This window comes from Crocodylus siamensis, chromosome 2, assembly GCF_052110815.1.
Source record: "Crocodylus siamensis isolate JL-2025a chromosome 2, ASM5211081v1, whole genome shotgun sequence".
NCBI classification, from domain to species: Eukaryota; Metazoa; Chordata; order Crocodylia; family Crocodylidae; genus Crocodylus; species Crocodylus siamensis.
Window position 1 is genome coordinate 260765002 of NC_143396.1, and position 21075 is coordinate 260786076.

General features: G+C 42.3%; 1 long non-coding RNA gene across 1 annotated transcript in view; it reads right to left on the reverse strand.

The window, feature by feature from the left end:
• Window positions 1-1727: 1727 nt before the first annotated feature.
• LOC149872105 (uncharacterized) overlaps window positions 1728-21075 on the reverse strand; it is a 33529-nt gene continuing 14181 nt past the window's right edge. Inside the window, exons 2-4 of the long non-coding RNA XR_016440582.1 lie at window positions 5946-6424; window positions 2595-2760; window positions 1728-2007 (exon numbers count right to left, since the gene is read on the reverse strand). This is a non-coding gene — a long non-coding RNA (uncharacterized LOC149872105). The remainder of the gene's footprint in view (window positions 2008-2594; window positions 2761-5945; window positions 6425-21075) is intronic.

The window sequence follows — 21075 nt, forward strand, 5'->3', positions numbered from 1 at the left end:
GAACTTTCAACAGTTTGCAGAAGTCCATTTCATCCCAGTTAAGTGATTACTTTAATGGAAAAAGAGAACTTGGAAAGGTTATATTGTTTCAAAAGATGAATGAAGGATTCAAGAGAACCCAGTGAAATAATATTGTGTGTGACTGGTTTTATTATTGCTTCTGGGGAGAAGTTCTGTTTGGTTTGGAGAAGGTATTGCTGCAGACTTGCAGTCTCTGTTCTTTCTATGTATTGTATACACCATCAAAATTGACCAGGGTGCCTGTTATGTGGGACATTCGTCACCACAGAGTTGTGTGCACCACCTGCCTGACACAAAATGTTGTTTTTTTTACTGCAAGTAATTTAGACTAGAAATATTAAATCCTGAAATTGAGGGGACAACAAATTATAAAGTTATGCTAAATAAATGAATCCCTCTCCAATTCAAATGTCCCATAGGCATTTTATACTGTTTAATAAATACTGGGATCTGTGCCCTTTACTTAAGCACCTGCATATCAATAGATGTATGCCAATGATACCAGGCAGAATGGACAATCGGTCTGATCCAGTATGGCATATTTCTCTTCCTGGTACTCTGCCAAATGCATTTGCCTTTGAGCCAGAGAAAGTTCAAGAGTGCACAATATTTGAAGGCAGCCGCCAGCCCAAAAGAGATTGACAGACCTGCTAAAACCCCTTGATAGATTTAACAGGATTTCTCAGTCCCAGGTAGTGCATGGAGGGAGACTCACAGCAACGGTAGAACAGGAAAGGAAGTGCTGCACATTCAGTTATTCTTTGAGAGTTGAGATCAAGACCTAGCTCAGCCACCCATAACTGTCATGAGTAAATCTAACGTCTTCTTTCCTTTTATTCCCATTTGTCAGCTCAGCAGCAGTAATGGAGCTGACTGAAGTCTTGGTCTAGCTATACTGTAACCTTAATCACATAGGGCAAAATTCTGTCCCCTTGCCATGGCTGAATAGCTGAGCTTCATGCAGAGAGCTTTCCCAAAAAAGGATTCCCATAGAGGAAAGGAATACTCTTCAAGTTACAGTGGAGAGCTATGAGACTGAAGTAGGCTGTGCAAATCCTACAGCAGTGAATTACTTACTGCTGAAGCAGCATAGATGGGGAAGTTACTTAACTTTTACATGGGAAACCTGGGCTCTGGCTTTGTTATCAACCTGCTGGGTGACCTTGGACAAATTGCTTCATCTCACTGTGCCTCTCTTGTTTTTGCCATGTATGAAACAGGAACAAAAATAGAAATCTTTACAAAACACCTTGAGGTTCACTGATGGAAAAAGCTATTTAAAAGCTAGGTGTTTATATCATAATAGTTCTACAAATCTGCCTGGCATCTATAAGAAAATGTCTTTTTAAGAGGCTCTGTGATGTGACCCAGTAGAAAGCAGTCATGATGTGATGCAAAGGCTTGTGGTACAACATGTGGATCAGTTAAGACACAGAACTGATCTCAGTTTAAAATGGAATGAAGTAGACGTCTGTTGGACTCCTTGGTTTTGGGTCATTAGTGAACAACACACAATATAAGGATCAGGGCAAATTAAGGAATACCTGGAGTGGACTAATGAAGGAATTTAAAATGCTATCAGAATTGAAATTCTCTGAAACTGTAAAAGAAAGCTAAAGACAATTTAACAAGAGCTGTATTTGATGTCTTCTAGCAATGGGCACCAACAAAAGATACTGTTATTTCTGATAAGAGATGCAGGTGAGGCATCCAATATCCGTAATGCTTTTTTAGTTAACTTAGGCATAAGGAACTACCTATGAAACCACATTATACAAATCTGAGGAACAATTCAGGCAGAACAATGTAGGCAATACAAAAATGAAACGTAGCAAAGTCATATTTTTAATGGGAACCCCCCCCCCAAAAAAAGTTGTTTTACTTTTACTCTTGAAAACATAGAACTAAAGATGATCTGAGGCCGAAGAAGAAATTTTGTAATGTTGGAAAACTGGATCCTTGATGAAAGCAAGTCGTGATTGGAATCTGCAACAAAAATAGTCAGAAATATTACCGTAAGACTTAGAATTAACCCTTAACATACAGTTTGAATGTGTTGGTCAAAGGAAGTCACCCAGTGGAGAGAACAGCATATGGAATTACACATGCTGTGAAAAACAACACAATCCAAAACAATGTAGCATTGGGCTTAACAAAATGCAAGAACTGTAATGGATTATATCATTTAGCAAAAGTTTTCAAATGCTGGCAAGGTAGGAATAAGGCATAAACAAGAGACTGTAGACAACATCATTAGTTCAGAGGAATTTTTCATAGAAGCAAAGGACAAGCTTGCAAGAGAAAATGAATAGAATATTAACCTGAAAGAAAATGGGGCATTTTAAGTAGGACAAAGATGCACAAGACAATGTGATGCTAGAAATAGTGATATTAGTATGCAAGGAAAGGCTCTAAGCAGTAGAAGGTAAACAGCTAAAAGACAGAGCTTGCAGCAGTGAGCTTATTCCCAGAAAGCAAGTATATGAACTCAATATATGAGTAAACACCACACTGGAAAATATACAATTTTGAATAATACCAAAAAAAGGGCTTTAATTGGGTTAAAAACATACCATTCCTTTGTTTTCATTGCTGTCATTAGAGAAGCAGGGGACAGAACAACTGAGAACATATTTGAGGGTGTCGTCTTCTATGGTATAAAGATGGTCTTAATTGTGTGTGGAACAGATTGGAAAAAGTGTATCATACAGGTAAAGCTCCTAGGAAAATTCACTCAACCTGAGGTGAAGAGACAGGTAGAAAAGAGTTTCATACATTTATTTATAGGCTGATCTAGATAAAATTTGCCATAAACCATTTCTTGATATTGGCAACATAGACCTATCAAACCTATTGTAATGGAAGAACTGGAGACCTATTAGCTATTGTAATGGAGGAACTGGGGGGCAGTCTGCAGAGCTGTGCTGACTGTTGATTTGGACTGCAAGTCCATGAAACCCCCAGGGGGGCGAAAGGGGAAAAGCAAAAGGAAGCTTGAGGCTTAAGTAAAAGGGAAGAGCAGTGTGCACGGGGAACCTGGGCAGCTCTACACAGAGAAGCGCACAGTGGAGCTGGAGATCTCACTGGCTCAGTCAGCCAGGGCTGTGGACTAAAGGAACTGAACTTGGATTTAGGGGCAGCTGCAGGCTGCTGTTTGAGCACTCTAGAGACTACTTGTTTGGGGACATCTCTGGAGACGTGGGGAGGAAATTAAGGTGCTGAGAGTATGTTACCACAAGGTTGATGTTTCTTTATCTTTTACCTGTTCCCTTCCCTCCCTTATACCCTTTGGCTTGTGACCCTAATCCCTATGTTTTTTATATAAAAGTGGAAATTTCCTATTGCTTCTTGTGCCAGTTTCTGGGGCTGCAGGGTTGGCACACTATAAATGGAGGATATGTAAACTGAATACTAACAAGGGAGAAATAAAGTCATTACGAAAAACTTACTAAAGCATTTGGCAAAAGAGAAGTATAACAAAGTCCATATCTAAGTCATGTACATGTAAAGCCAGGAGTACAGAATATTTTCCTGTCTGAGGTGAGATACAGCCTGTGCCTGTGATTATCAGAGTTGCTGCTGAGGATGAAAACCTTCAAAAGTAATTATGGTTATAGTACAGGGTGCTTTGAACACCAGATGCCCAGGATCTGTTATCAGTTTAAGAGGAGTTCTTAGTATAGTTTAAGAGGAGGTCTTGTGTTAGATTTTGTTTTAAATATCCCAAGATGGTAAGTCCTAAAGTGTTATAAAAACCCATTTAGAGGGATATATAACTATCATTTTTAGATTGCTAAAATCTAAGAGATGTTTTATACAGATCTCAGTGATTTTGAGGATTCTGTTAAGGACTGTTATGCATCCCAAAAATAAAAGTCAAGCATAGGTCAAATCAAGTGAAAGAAACCCACATCAATAGTATAGGAAAAACTGGTACCCTAGAGCACAGTAGGAATATACTTATTCATGTTGGCAGAACCCCGCCCCCCGAAAAAACTTGTATAGACTATTATTCTTACTTCCCTGAGATAACCTTACTAAATGCTTTGAGAGCTATCAAATCTGTGTTTTCTCCTAGGCACACTATACCAGATAAGAAAAAATAGTTCCCTAGGACATGCAATGAAGTACGGGATGTAGACATATAATTGATAGTACTAATTGTTCTCAATCCAAAGAAATGGTATTCAAATAATAAAACTCCTACTTAAAAGACTTTGAAATCAGACATTGCTCCATATTTAGCACTGTTAAATTATAGAACATCACTAATGAAGTATGGGCTGTTGCCTGCTGATATTTTGTTAAACAAACAAATAAAAAGCAAAATGCCTGATGTCAGTGTTACTGGGGACTTACCAATATATTATGAGACAAATAAATAAAAACAATACTCCATAGGGTTTAGATCCATTGGAGCTGCTAGTATTTCATGAGAGTGGAAAACAACTGTTGCAGGTGTGTCACTGAATCATTAGAGGAGAACTTAGGGTCATAGGAAAATAGTGCTGGAAGAGACATCATTTACTCTGACACCACATCCAAGGCAGGATCATCCCAGGCAAGTGTATATCTAACCAGCTCTTGAAAATTTCCCCAGCTTCTCTATGTACCCTGTTCAGTGCTTAACCACTCTCATAGTCAGAAAGTTCTTCCTACTATGCAATCAAATTATTTTCTGTAGCAGTTGAGGCCACCGATCTTAGTCCTGCAGCCACAGAAAACAGTCTATCACTATCCACTTTACAGTCACCCTTGAAGCATTTGACCACTGATATGAAATCCTCCTTCAGTTTTCTCTTATCCACACAAAGAAGCTTTTCTTCCTAAGTGATATTTCCCAGGCCTCTGAACACTTTTGTCATAGAAATCATAAAAAAGTAAGACTGGAAGGGACCTCCATAGCTTATTTAGTCCAATTCATTGCCTCAGGCAGGATTAATCCCTCTATCAGTCTCTACTGGATTATTTCCAAACTGTCCACATCTTTCTTGAAGTGTGGGACCCAAAACTAGACACAATACTCCAGGCAAGGCCTCACCAGTGTTGACTAGAAAGGAAGAATCACTTCTCTTGACTTGCAAGAGACACTCAGGTAAATGAAACCCAACACACTGTTGGCTCATTCAGTTTACAGTACACTGTAATTCCCAGGTCCTTCTAGGATTGCCAGCTCTCTTGAATCTTTCCAGAACACCAGCGTGCCCACAACACACAACATGAACATGTCTGTGTGTTTGCGTATCTCAGTTACAGATTACGGTGTGCAGAATTATGTCAGGAAGGCAAATGTGCATTACTATTACATTTTAAAAAACTCACTGGGCCACTGTATAAATTGGATTCAAATGTTTAATATGTATTTTAATGAATGCTTAATATTCATCTCCTGGGTGACTTTCAGTAGTCTTCTGGAGATTTATATCTAATTCCTGGAGACTCCAGGGCAAACCTGGAGGGTTGGCAACCCTAAGTAGGGCTCCGTGAAACGGCACTGTTCCATCTCAACTTCAGTTTCAAGGTTTGAATAGAACAGTGTTTTGTTTCAAATTTCATTTTGAGTTGAAACAGCCTCACCGTTTCAACATTTCACCTGGCCATTTGATTTTGCTGTTTTGAGCTCAAAATGAGTTGAAACAGTGTTGAATCGAAACAGCCGGTGAAATTTCACACAGCCCTAATCCTAAATCCTTCTCTGCAGTACTGCAGCCTAGCCAATCATTCCCCAGTGTGCATTCCTACATGCAATTATTCCATCCCAAGTGCATGACTTGGCACTTGTTCTTGTTGAATTGATTTTGGACCATTTCTTCAGATCATTCTAGATCCTACCTTTTGAAATATCTGCAACTCAACCCAACTTGATGTCTGTGACAGGGTGGCCAAGACACCCTGCCACAGTCAAGTAAAGAAACGAAACTTACCGGAGGACTCTGAAGAAACCAAGCCAAGCTGAGGAGGGAAAGATGCCATGTCCCATCTAATTAAAGGAACCGGCTGGGGCTGTGGCAATTCAAAGGCTGCCACGGCAAGCCCAGCTGCTAGAGTTTGAGTCTGGGTGAAGGAAAATGGCACAGCAGACAGAAAAGAGAAAAACCACGTTGAAAAAGAAAAACAGCTGTGTCCAGAAGACAGTGAATCAGATGCTGCCATGGGGGACAAGGTGGGGAAGAAAGGGAATTTAAAGAGACACTGAAGGGACATCTGGGGTCAGCCCAGAGAAAAGGAGAGAGAGGTACAGATAAAAAGGACACCGAGAGAAGACAAGAATAGGAACCAATGCTGAGGTTTGGAGGAAAGCCTTGGTCCCCAGACTTATCTGAGGAGAGCCAGTGAAGTGATGGAGGTCACCACCCTGCTACTCGGTCCAGTCCCAAGTTGTAAAGAGAACTGCTTCGGGACCCTAGAAGGAAGAATAGATATGAATGAGATTACACCTCCAGGAGAGATGAGTCCATTTCAGGAATGAAGGTAAGGATGGGATAGAGAGACAGCTGTTTTGGGATCCGTGTGGGGAAGAATGGAGCAAGCAGCCAACTTAGCAGGAGACCCCCAACTAGGGGGCTCACAGGACTAAGACCAGACTCTCTGTCTAGTAGGCAAACAACAACAAGGCCGGAGGCTCTGGTGTGGTTAGGGCAGGGTTTGGGAATAGTGGAGCCCTGAAAATACAAGTGGACCTCTTGAGACTTTAACCAAGCTTTTGTCTCCCAAAGTGTTTAGTACCTCTCCAACCATCAAAGGCATGGCAGGACATGTTAAAGAGCAGAACATGATTGTTACAACAGAGACACAACTCGGCTCCAGGGAGCACAACCCTGCTCCCTTACAATGCCATATGCAAATTTGTTAAGTGTATACCAAATCTCACTGTCCAGATCATTAATGGTTTAGAATCATAAAAAGTTAGGGTTGGAAGGGACCTCAGGAGGTCATCTAGTCCATCCCCCTGCTCAAAGCAGGACTATCCCCAACTAGATCATCCCAGCCAAAGCTTTGTCTAGCTGGGTTTTGAAAACCTCCAATGATGGAGCTTCCACCACCTCTCTGGATCACCCAATCTAGGATTTTACTACCCTCCTAGTGAAAATATTCTTCCTAAAATCCAACCTAAACTTCCCTTGCAACAACTTGAAACCATTTCTTTTTGTTCTGTTAACTGCCATTACTGAGAATAGTCTAGCTCCATTCTCTTTCAAATGCCACTTCAGGTAGTTGAAGGCTGCTATTCAGTCCCATCTCAGTCTCCTCTTCCCCAGACTACATAAGCCCAGTTCCCTCAGTCTTTTTTCATAAGTCACGTCCCCCAGCATCCTCACCATTTTTGTTGCCCTACGCTGGACTCTAATATGTCCATATCCTTTCTGTAGTAGGGGCCCAAAACTGAACATAGTACTCCAGATGTGACCTCACCAGTGCTGAATAGAGGGGAATAATCACTTCCTTTTGTCTCCTAGCCTTCTGGGGAAGCCCACATAATACCTTATCCCTACTAGACATTTGAGTCATTGATGACTACTCTTTGAGTATCATCCAGCCAGTTATGTATTCATCCTTAGAGTACTTTTCTCGAGTATCTATTTCCTTAGCTTATTAAATGAGAATTTGGTGGGAGATAGCATTGAAAGCCTTGCTAAAGTCAAGGTACGCCACATGTCCTGCTCTTCATCTATCCACAGAGCCCATCACCTTATTAAAAAGGGAAATCTATTTGGTCAGACTTGCTTGGGACCCTAGCCGTACACAATCTATTGGAGTACCCTATGAACCACACCTAGGCATAACTTCTAGAGTGAGCGCCTGGTTTCTTAGATTCTGAGGTCTGGCCTTTTAGTCCCTGACACTCCTCCTATCCCCATTATCCATACTCACTTCAGAAACCTACTTCTGGCCTAGCTGCTGAAGAGAGACTTTTCCTCTTAAAGGGGATTTAGGGTACGCAGTGAAGCAGGCAGCTCTTTCTAAACAAAAACAGTATTTGTTAATCAATAGTAATACAGTGGACCACAATACCTAGATTAACTCCTAGATAGTCACTGTCAGGTAAATAGCTCCAACTGTTCTCTCAAGAGTCTCAGGCTCCTCTTGTCCTACCTTCCCTCTCTCCCCCCACTTCCTTTAAGACCATCAGTTTAGACAGCACTACCCTAAATCTTCAACTGCTTGGTCTTGAATCCATTGTCTGTTGGTGTATGCAGATCGGTTTGTTGCTTACAGGATGGTTCATTTTCCCTTAGGTGAGCAATTAGGCAGATCCTCCTAAGTCTGCTTCAAAGCACTCCAGCTCATCCAGGGAAACTGAAACTTAACATAACAGTTGAAATCATTATTTTAATATAATAAAAGCCTTATCATTCCCACCTGTCTGTCCATAATGCTCTGGGCCAACTGCTCATGAGCGTCTTGGAGCCTTAAGACAGACAGAAAGACAGGCAGAGGCAGAGGTGGGGGCAGCTCCCTGCTGCGCTCCCCGCTGTGCTCCCCACTCCGCTCCCCACTCCAGGCTGTGCTCCCCACTGTGGTGCGCACTGGGGGACCAGCTGTGTGGAGGTGTGGTTTGCTGCTGTGGGAGTGAGGTGCATGGCTGTGCAGGGGGGGCATAGAGCATGACAGCAGGGAGCCCCAAGAAGAGCGGGCATGGGGGCATGGACAATATGGCAGCAATACATGGCTGCAGGATGGGGCACCACTGCTACCCACTCCCTGCATGGTACCCTGTGGCAGCATGCAATGCCCCCTCTGGCACCACACCCCCTCCCTCCTCACATGGCTGCAAGTCACACCAACCCACACAGGGAGCACTAGCTAGCTGCTGCTGTGTGGGGTTGTGGTGTGTGGGCATACAGCCACAAGGTGCCACACAGGAAGCCATGGTGGGGAGCATGCCGCGCACAGCTCCAGGGGGCCATGAGGACAGTAGGCAGGGAGGATTGGGCAGCACACACCGGCTGCAGCATGCAGCCGCGGGGCATGGCACATTCTCCTGCTCTCCCCTTATGTGGAACCCTGTGCCCACACACCATGTCCTCCCACACAGAGCCACAAGCCATGCCCCCCATGTGCCATGCCCATGTCCACCCTGCACTGGGAGCACCTGCAAGGCTGTGGGTGGCAGGGTGTGCAGGAAGAGGGTGGGGCATGGTGTGCAGCTGCAGGGTGCTGCGTGGGGAGGGGTCATGTGGGATGCAGCTGCTGGACAGGGTGCACCCCCCCACCAGCCGGTTACAGACCATCAGGGGACATGGCATGCAGTTGCAGACAGCCCTGAGGGGAGTGAGCAGGGTGGTGCGGGCATCACCCACTGGCTGCAGCACATGGCCATGGGGTGGGGCATGGCCCCGATCTGCTCTATGCATGCCACACCGTCCCTGCGCTCCATGGCCCCCCCACATGGGGAGCACCTGCCAGTTGCAGCCGCAGGGTGCACACCGGACAATGGCAGTGCATGTGGCCACAGGCTGCCACAAGGGGAGCGGGCGTGGCTGTGCAGAGGTGTGGGTGGCTGCCGTAGGGGTGTGGTGCATGGTGCACAACAGCAGGGAGCCCCAAAAGGAGTGGGCACGGGGGGTGGAGACAACGCAGCAGCAACATATGGCTGTGGGGTGGGGCACCCCCCCCCCCACTCCCTACACAGTACCCTGCGGTAAAGCACAATGGCCCCTCTGGCATCACACTGAGCGTGGGCAGTGTCTGCCAGTTGTAGCACACTGCTGTGGAGTGAGGCCCTTCCTCACATGCCCAATCCCTGCACAGCTCCCTGCAGCTGTACACCACCGTCCCCTGAATGCCACGCTCCCATGCACCCTCTGCCACACTCCAGGGCCATGCCACATGTCAAATGGCTGCAGCTGGCAGGTGCTCTACATGCCTTGGCTGCTCCCTGTGCCAATCACCCCCTGCACCATGCATCCATTCACCACATCCCCTGTACACCCAGTGCCACCCCAGGGCCAAGCCCCACACTCCCCCCGCTGTGGACACTCCCCCTGCTGTGGACACTCCCCATTCCAGGTCCCCAGCCATGCACTGCCCTATGTGTCAGCAGGCACTCCCCACATCATAAGCTGCGGCCATGCAACACCCCCCACCCCCTGCACCACACCCCAGAGCCTCTCCTAATACAACATAGCCATCAAGTGTTCTCTGCACCATGGCCACTCGCCATGTCACACCTCGTAGCCATTCGCTATCTCACCCCCATGCAGCCTTGCACCAAGCCCCCTTGCTGGTCTCTGTCCCTGGCCCCCCTCTACCCCATCATTCATGACAGGCATTTTGCTAGTTGTAACTTAAACACATTTAACTCATAAATATGGTAACTAGTACCACAGTCTGTCACAAGGTGTATCATAAACCCCAGAGGCATACATGGTCATCTTCACAGTAGACATTTCACGTGGAAAAGCAGCTTGTCCTATCTCCACATTCCAGAAGTGAGGGAGTTAAAAGGACCAAGTCATCCATTATACCCAAGAAGGTATGAGAGATGGGTGGGCTGCCAGGACATGACACAGCCAGAAATAATAGGATTACTAGTAATAATAGGATTACTAATCGGAAAACATAGTGAAGATCCTTTTAGTAAAGTCCATACAATCATGCAAGGCATCTCAGAAAGTAATGTCTGTTAGTTTAGTTACTACACTAGTTATAAATTACTGAGTAACAGAGAATAAGTAATTCTGTATTATCCTAATAGTAATGGTTAATTTTTCATGTTGTGCTAGTGTAAGACTGAGATTGTACCCACAATGGTCCAGAAATTATGTGAGAGGCAACAATTTCTTTGGATAATATTGGAAAAGTTATATAGTTGGTTGAATAAAAGATATTACCCTAAGAAATTCTTGCCTGGGTTACTTTTTAGTATCTTTATATTTGTCTGAGGCCAAAAGGTATGGAGAACAGCATGCCGGAAAGAGTCTAGCTTGAGTCAGTTGGAACCAGCTGTTGGATTCTGTGGGAACTTGTGTTTTGCAGTGATGATCCATTCAGAAACTAAATGAAGCAGATCTCCATCAAACTCCTTGGATCTGATTAATTTCTAAACTGGCAACTGAATTTCTATCAAAGTAGAAGGGTAGTTGCAAGAAGGATTGGAGGGGAGGGTGATATTTTCTTTCAGAAGCAGATTTCTGGGTATGACACCCACACCTCTATGATTAATTAATGCTGATCCTCGGGAGAGGGTTGCCCATTATAGAAAAGTTTGGGCAAAAATCTTCAGTCCAGCTGATAAAAGCATTATACCTTCCTGAGCGCTCCAGCCTCTACTAGTGCTAACAGGCATCTGGAGTGCAGGTTGTGTTTTGCAGCCTCCTTCTGTCAATCATATCCAAGGTGTTTCCTTTCATTTATAGGAACAAAATTACTTATAAGAACGATCTTTATTTTCACAATAACTTTGAGAACAGTATAAACAAAAAGTGTTTCAAAATTGCCCAGCTGCTACAAAATATTCCATTGGCATTTAGAGAAAAAAATCTTGTTACTTCCTTTTGCCCAGCATCTGTAATAATATTTCAGTATGGTGCTGTTGATTCCAGACAACACTTGGTCTCATGGCCAGTTCTGCCATCCTTTCCTGAGATACCCTTGAGATGCTACACTAGTCTGAACCCGTATGGTCCTGGCAATTATCAGGCCTCTGATATACTGTGGGCAGTTCTACATGTGAAATTAGTGTGCCTGAATAAACTCTGTTACAGTTTGCACCTGAGTTTATTGCTCCTGGAAGCAACATTTACACATGTGCTCAGGACTTCAGCACATTGAGCTGAGGTGGTGCAGCCCCAGCTGGTAGGAGGCCAGAAGGTTCAGCCTGCCATCATGGAGCTGCTCCTGCCTCGCTTAATGTGTTACAGAGAGGCTGGCTGGGGCAAGCAGCCCCTGTACTGTAGCACCCTCATGCCCCAACCAGCCCTAGCAATGTGTACACATACATTGTGGTAGAGTAAATAACTCTGCTGTAGGATAGTACTTGTGTCAGGCAGCGTTATCCTGTGGTGGAGTTAATTAATCAACTCTGCAGAAAATAGCATGCGTAGATGCCACCAGTTGCACTTTATGCTTCCCTCTTAAAAGGATTAAAATAGGGCTACTTCTCAAGGAGCCAACAATATGTAGGTCAACTTTTGAATTAATATTGCAAAATGTGAAACACACAAGTCATTTGGAAATAAATATAACTTTACAAAATAGTTATTATTACTAGACAATTCCCTGTCAAGAATGATGGGGGGTGGGGGCTAGAGGCAGCTGGGGACAGGCTCGCTGTGCCTCTCCCCCACTGCTTCGGGACTGGGGCTGGGCTGCCCACCCTCTATCTGCTGGCCCTGCACCTCCATCGGCTTGGTTGCTGCTGCCTGCAGGGTCAGGGGGCCAGGGCTAGTGGCCCTGGCCTTGCCACAGGGGGGGCAGGTTTAGCGCACTGACTGGTTTGCCTCATCACCTACTGGAGGCAGGAGGGGCAGTTGGGGACAAATGCCAGGCTCACTCCTCCCACCCTGGCCCTTACTGCTTCAGGGCCAGGGATGATTCCCCCAACCGCGCCATGGGCCCAATGAAAGTACCTGGCATGCTGGATCTGGCCCATGGGCCATATTTTACCTGCCCCTGAGTTAGGCTCTTGCTCTGTTCTGGGGTCTTTTTGTTCTCTTTAGCATTTTTAGTATCTGAAAAGGTTTACTGAAGAACCAAAAAATAAAATTAAAAGATGTGAAATTCCTTCCCTCCTATCTCCTTTCATTAGTTTTCCAAGCATTTGATTAGATTGCCATCTCACTTATCTTAGAGCTGAACTGTACATTTCCTACCTATAGTTATAAAAAGAAACCTAAAAATTTCTGTGATCATAAAAATAGAAATGTTATTTCTTTTCCCTGTGTACATATTGCTAAATGCAGACTTTTAGTCTAAAATAGCATGCATTTTAGATGGATGAAAGATATTAAGAAAGGAAGATAGACTTTTGACTTTTTAGACCTTCATTGTATAAAAATAGAAAGGGATAAAAGTACATAACCCCACAGGAAGCTAGGCAGAAAAAAATGGATGTGGATCAGAAAGAAAGAATACAAGGTCTTCAGGTGAGATCAAAAAGTTACCCCTGTGTAATATATCTGAGAAATAACTGCCATCTCTGTAGAGTTCTTAGAAAATAAGACCTGCAGTACACAGAAAAGGTAAGATATACACATTTCAAGCTTCATATCCCATGACCTGAACCTGTGTGTGGTTCTGACGATCAGAATGCTAAATACAATTCATCCAGTATCTCTTGCTTAGTTTTAACTCCCCAAATGAATCCCAGTCATATACATACATATAACTGATGTACAGTTTTATTATGAATATTATATAATGTAACTGTATACAGTAAATGTATGTGTGTATATAATATATATTTTCTTGTTTAGATTTCAGTATAGTTGCAAATTTCTACTCCAAATACCAGCTTAATAGTGGTAGTTTAAGAGTACTCAAGAATGGTAAATTAATATGAAGATTAAAAAGATGTTTTTCACTTAATTAGTACATTAGTAAAGCCATAATTGCTCATCATCTGAGCTTTTTGCTTTTTATCGTCCTACTTTCACCTGCAGAATCTTACCTTCATCTCCATCTGTGAAAGATGCATTTAATCCTGGGAAACAGTCCGTGCTGTGTTTCACTGGTTGCTTTATGTAACATTAGGATCTACAGCAAAATGACCTACTGGACCTAGCAACTGGACCTACCTGGAACATTCAGCAGTACACTTGTTCTTTCTATTTGACCATACCTAGAACATCTGGCAGCACAGTAGGAACCTGCTTTCTTAATATACCTGAGTTTTAGCAGAACATCAGTTCTGTTTTGCTTGATTGTACCCAGAAAATTCAGCATGCAACAGATGTATTCAACCTGGATATCCAGGATATCCAGGCTGTGAAAAAAATCACCAGAAGCCACATTGTATTTGGATACTCTTGGCGCACTCTGTAGCACAGATGGCATGTTCCTCTTGGATGTACCTCGAACACTCAGCAGCACAGCAGGAGCACTCTACCTGTCTACATGGTGCATTCAGCAGCAATCAAATGGTTCAAAAAGTCTAAAAGTGCCCATCTCTCCTGTAGTATTTCTTTCAAGTTGTCAGCTTGTTATTTTGGACAATTTAGAATTATTTCTCCTGCATAAGAATGGCAGAGCCAAGCCAGACCAAACACTCAGTGCCAGCATGGTAGCAGTGTTTCATTAAAATGGAAATCTACAGGAGAAATAACAGTGGGATTTAGAGGGGCTGGTTTACCAGAAACCAGAAACTATTACAAATATTGCCTTGCAGCTCCACTGAAGAATAACATTATTTGTTGTCGCTCCATTTCTTTCATGTACTTATTTTACAACAGAAACAAAAAGGGAAGGGCAATTCTTAATAGACCTTATTATTATTATTATTATTATTGTTATTATTATTATTTCTACTTAGATAAATCCTGGGGTCCTAGCAAAACTGGCTGGCAACACAGTAGGACATGCATATATTAACATGGTAATCAGAAAGTGAGTGACACTCCAATTCAAATAACAGGATATTTGCCTAATTGATTTATTATTTAGGTGTACCCTTGGACATGCAAAAACTCCTATCTACCTGGTCTTTTTCTATTACATAGAAACATAAAGAAGTAAGGCTGGAAGAAACCTCCAGAAGATACCTAGTCTAACCCCCTGCCTGAGGCAAGATCATCTCTATCCAAACCATCCTGTACAAATCCATTATCTAATTTCTTAGCAAAACTTCATAGTCAACCCTGACACAGCACAAGACATAAACCCCTAAAACACTAAAGGTAAAGCATGGGGACCATAGTAGTCAATGCCTTGCTGCTGTAAAGGTTGCTAAAACAGATGCTCAAGAGATCCCAGAAATTACATTCTGAGGATACTTTTTTTCCAAAGCACCAAAGTGACTTGGAAGCCAGAGTGCAATCTGTGGAAGTGTGTTTGACACTATGGCAACATCTAGACAAGCACGGCCATTGATTTATCCAGGGGCAAGTAGCAATGGCACACTTTGTACCAGATACCACATGTCCATGCTCATCTGGACACAGACTTAGGAGCCACTTAAGGCTTGTCTACATGAGAAAATTATCTGGAATAGCTATCTGCAGTAGCTCTCCATATGGAAAATTTAATTCCAAATGAAAAGCAACTTAATCCCATAAATGTCCAAAAAAGCAAGTTATTTTATTCTAAATGAATTATACCAGAATGGCTATGCCAGGCAATTTCCCCCATGTAGATAAGCTCTAACTCACATGGAAAGTCAAAGTGTTTAGATTCCTTAATGCCTAAAATAACTTGAAGATGACAACTGGATTATTTTGACTTTGTTTTCTCTCTTTCGGTTTCTCACTTTTCTGAAGACAGACAGACTCCCACATTACATATCTTATGTGCTCTCTGTAATAGCAGTTGGCACAGAAATCCATTGTACAAGTCTCCTAAAGTCTCTGTGGCTCTTGTTTTGACCAGAATTGAGCACAGACCATGATTATGGGAATTAGTAGAAGCTGTGGGTGCTCAGCACATCTGAAAGTGACCCCCATGGATCTGGAAGTGCTGCTGGATTAAAAGGCATCATGTTTCCCCATGGCCAATGTTAGCCTTGTAGTATAATGGTCTAATCCTCACACACAACTGAAAGACAGACAACATTATGTGTTGGATACTATTCCCCTCCATCTCTGTGCACTTATTTGTCTGTTCTTACATTTTGATCCTTATATTTATTTTCAATGTTTTACCTAAATACCAAAAACAAAGAATCAGACCACAAAAACAAAATTAAACTAAAGCATTGACAATTTTGAAAATAAAACATTTTCTTATCCTTTTTCCACCAAGAAGAGACCTGGATTTTTTACCTAGCTTCATTTGGAATCCTAGGTTCATTCAATGAAATATGAGCTAGAAATCAATCAAAAAAGATTTTCATATGAAACTGTTCCCCCTCACCCCTCCCTCCCTTTTTCCAGTCAGTCCTGAAATGCTTTAACTGAGAAAAGGCTTCCTCGTGGGAGTTTGGCACTTCTGTTTCCAGCATCAAAACCCTTAAGAACAATTTTAAAATGTAGTTGACTATTTTAACCTTTTCCCCTCTTTTGTTTGGTTTTTACTAGCTTTGAATTCTGACCCAATATTGAGGTTAGTCCTTAATTTAATTGACATGACTCTTACTCCTAAAAGAACTCAACTTTCAACAAGGATCCAAGACAAAAAAAAAAGTCAGTGACCCAGAAATAGTTAACCATGAAAGGAATTAGCACCTGAATTTTGTTACCATATGTTTATCCTTATGTTTCCACAGCAATGCTATCAGCAGCATGGGACTTGTGTAATTTGAAGAGTGGAGGGTGATGAAAACAACACCTTTCTGTCCCTGGGACTATATTATCAACAAAGCACTTTGTAGGAAAAAAAATGAGACCCCTCTGACTAATCTGAATCCATTTAGCTATCACAAGAGAAAAAGAAATAAAGCTGTAAACAATCTCACAGACCATATACAAGTGATCTGTCTTCAAGGAGCTTAGATGACAAGACCCTATCTCATGAAGGCCAAATATTTTTGCTAGAACACACAGGCAAGCCTGTATATTCAAGTGCACTCATGGTTGTGTCTTTTCAGTCTCTCCAAGGTTGAGTCAATGCAAGCCTGTTAACTTCAAAGCCTATAACTGGTGTGAGTCATCTTTAGCAGAGCACTGAGTGTGGGAAATGCATACCAATGAGAGAAAATGGAGGAAAAGGGAAGGAAGTGGCTTGCTGCTAGAAATGGAGGCTTGTGACTGTGACTTTGGAAGACAGAGAAGGGTATAGTACAAATTGGAACATGAAGCTTGACAACGAAAATAGTTGCCTTTATTCACCAGCTTTCATTTAATCAAACACTAAGTGGCAATTACTGAGATGCAATAGGTACATTCAGTCTTTGACAACCCTCCTCCCCCTTCCAAACACTGTTTTTATATTCCATTTGTCTTGAAACACCTGATGCCTTTGTCACGTGAAACAACTATTACACCATATTATGTAACACAGTATGAAACAATCAAGTGTGCCATGAATGACTCCTTTATTTCCTGGTAATTTAAGATAGCTTTATTCAAACTCTCTAATATGTGCATGTGTGCGTGCACATACGCACACATACATACATGTGCTCTCCTCTCTCTCTCTCTATATATATATATATATTTTTTTTTTTTTTTCCAGAGAGACTGGTTCCATTATACTTGCAGCTACTGGTGATGTTATGTAGTATGAATATTTTCCAAACACCATGCAATTGATAACTGTCAAATCACCAGACTAATGTGTTTAGTTTATATGATACTTTTCCACTGAAATCATTCTGTCACTATATACAAGCATCATTTCAGTAGCCTTATCTGGAACAGAACTTTACTTGTAATACTTCAAAGTACACAGCAATACTATTCAGCCGATTAGGATAAGAAGTGAAGGATTGTTTTTTCCCCTACAGAAAGAGTGAAGGAAAGGCAGAAGGTAAAATTAACAAATTAGAAGCTGGCCATGATCATAGTGTTAAGCCCCCACCCCACTTTTATTACCAGTGTAAGGGGCTTTTTAATTGCCAGAGATGACTAGCACTTCAGAAAGATAGGAGTATAGGAGTGGGTGGAATGGGGTCATCAGGTGTAGTTCTCTGCTGTTGCAGATAACCATTCTATGTAAGTGCTTTCATGAACTGATTAAGCTACATTTTAAAATAAATTATTTTGTTTACAGTCACTCCTGGATGGATCCAAGATTTTCTAAAGGGGGTACAGAACATTGCCCCTTAGACCATGGGGGGGATGAGAGCAAGGTGTGGCTGGAGCACCCAGGTGAGTGGTGGACACTAGAGAGCTGGACAGGGAACAGGAGCATAAAGGAGGGCAGGGACTGGCCCCGCACCCCCTGTCAACACTGCTGCCTTTGTGCCTAACTGACCCAGGAGTAGGGGTGAGCAGGCAGAACCACTCCTGCTCTGCTCTTGCTATGAGCTGTGGAGAGCTGGGCTTGGTTGAAGACAGCAGCAGCAGCACTTAACTTCCTTCTTCCAGCCCCTGTTCACTGCTGCTCCCCCTCATTCCCCCTGTGTTCCCTATGTCTGGGAGCAGATGCTGGAGAGAGAAACTTGTACATTCCTGCTACTGAGCCCAGCTTCTTGCATAGACTCTCCCTGCAGCATGGGGCAGGCACAGAGCAGGAGCAGCTCTGGGGTTCCCTTGTATCCCTTAGCCTGGGATAGTGGTGGTGGTACATTTCCTCCTGGCCAACGGAGAGGAAAACTAAGTGAGAGAGGCAGAAGAGATCTGTGCATTGCTGTCTCTATCTTCAGTTGAGCAACAGAATGGGGCAAGGGTGCATCTGCACTGCTACACCTTTCCTGAATCTGCCCCTGCTCCTAATAGTACTTCACTGCTAAGATAATTACTTAATTTAGTTTCACTTTGACATCTTAGCAGAGAAAGCATTGCACTTCAAGCACTTATTCAGTAATACCTCCTGTTAAAGGTACCATATACTGTGTAATAAAGTGATTTCTCCATGTTGCCAGAACAGGTTCTTACACAAGAGAATAATTAAGCACATATTGGCACTGCAGCTAGCATCAAACAATGTGAAAACAAACTGCCCTTCCGAGTCTTAATATTCTGTCTCTAAGTGCTCCCTAGGTGTATTAACGTGTAATTAATATGCATATCATGCTGGAGCTATTAGTCCTGGGCACCTCAATAGAACGTGCACCCGGGACGGAGCACATTGAGCCAGGTCAGAGTAGCCCCAGCTGGCACAGGTCCCCAGGGGTCAGCCTGCCAGCCTGGAGCTGCTCTGACAAGATTCATCGTGCTGCAGAAGGGCTGGCTGGGGCCCAAGGGTGCTATGATGTGGACTTTGTGCCCTAGCCAGCCCTGTCAGTGTCTACACCTGCATTGCTGTACACTCAAGAACTCCCTACTAAGATAGTGCTTGGCCTTACAAGTACTATCCTATGATAGAGCTTATTAGTTTCCTGTGGCCTAAGAGGGCTGCACATGCACATGCACATGCTGAAATGTTTACTGTGGAGCTAATTAATTAGCTCTGCAGTAATCATCTTATGTAGGCCTGCCCCTTCTACTAATTTATAAATTACACCTCCTGTACTATCCTGTTTTGTACATAGGTCCTATCCAAAACCTAACCCAGCTTAGGCTGCATCATGACATAGAATTGCTTCTGCTTAATATATCCTGTGGTTCTTGAGACTTACTTTTCAAAATAAAAAGAAATCCTTCACCATTTCTCTCATTCTTATTAATCAGTCCTCAAGCCCCCAAATACTGACTAACTGCTCAAGTCAAAAGGAACAATATAATAATGCAATGTAACAAAATACAATAATAGTAAAAAAGGTTGAAACAAAATGCTTGTATTATATTTTTGAGCAGATTTCCCAGTAGATGTCAGCTACTGTTTGGTTAAGTGAATAGGGGAAACTGAATGGGGAAATTGTTTTCTTATGTCTCAGCGACATTACAGGGGCAGTATAGAAAGTAACTGCTTGCTTGAAAGTGGTTGTTTTCAGAGGGTTGTTTCAGAGGGTTGTTTTCCAGAATCATATATTTGGGCCTTTGTGTTCCTAATATTGTGCCTAATCTTTAAATTTTTTACTGAGGCAAAACCGCCTATGAAATTTATTGCATAACCTTTCATTGGTGGTTTATCTTTTTGCATATTTATATGGAATATAGAAGTGATTACAGAGTCACATTCCTGACATTTCTATAATTTATTGTAGACTATTTTTTTGCACCAACCAAGGCCCAGATATTTCTTAGCATATAGTCTATGATATGTATCATAGTGCTACATTACTCACCTCTATCTTTCAAGAGTAGGTGGTATAGCAATGCCTAAGCATGAACTTTAAACGGTTCACTGGAGGGAATCACTGTGATATTGAAATTTTAACTGTACCAGACAGGGCTTGAGCAAGTGTGTGTTATTTATGGATTGAGAAACCAAGATCAAAAGAAAGCTGTACAGAATGTTAAATACTTGCCAGTTTGCTACTGCTATAGCCTGCACACTCATTTACTAAAGACTGCCCATTTCAGAACTGGACAAATGCATCTTTTACTTATGGTAGTTCTTAAGCCTCAATAAATGTGTTTTTAATTATCAGGTGGTATTTGAAAGGAAAAGTATTGTTAAATCTAGGCAAGATAAGAAAAAAATGCTTAAAAGGACTTTTAAAATTTCTTTTTAAGTTTAATGTGCCTGACTGACTCTTTCTAACCACAAAACAAATACTTTTCTCACATAGCTCTCTACTATTGTTCATCAATACCTACTCAAAAAAAGACATTTCAAAGGGGTGAAAGAGTAATATAATCTCTTGCCACTGGATATGGGAAGGAAATGATATTCCTATCCTGTGAGAACCCTCAAGATTACAAAAAAATCCCCTGCTTGAATAGGGATGAAATGTTGAAATATCCAAAATCTCCATGAGGCAGAACTGAATAAATAATGTAAAACATATTTTGTTCAATAACTTTAATATTTCTGCTACGATTTCAAATCTATTTGCATTATTTTATTATAAATTAATTTAAGCTATTACATGAGAAGTGATTTTTATTCCCAAACTAGAAATGTAGTTTTCTACTTAAAACTGTTAACATGGGATAATTTTGACCCCCTCCCCTTTTGCAGGAAATACACTGACCCCCACAATTTTCTATGCAAAGTTCAATTGTTTTATGCATTGGTATTTTCTGAAAAAAAAAGTTAGCAAAAAAGTCCTGAATACCTCTGTTAGTCAAATATGCCTGAGAAGTGGGTGAGTGGTCCAGTTGGGTTAGAATCATTAGACCATGATTTTAAACACAACTGTGAGCAGTGAATGATACACAACCCATGTCAAACCAAAAGTAACATGAGTAGGTATGAACCTGCTGATGGCTTGTTAACATGAAGAAGTTTGTGCACAGTTAGATCAGAGAT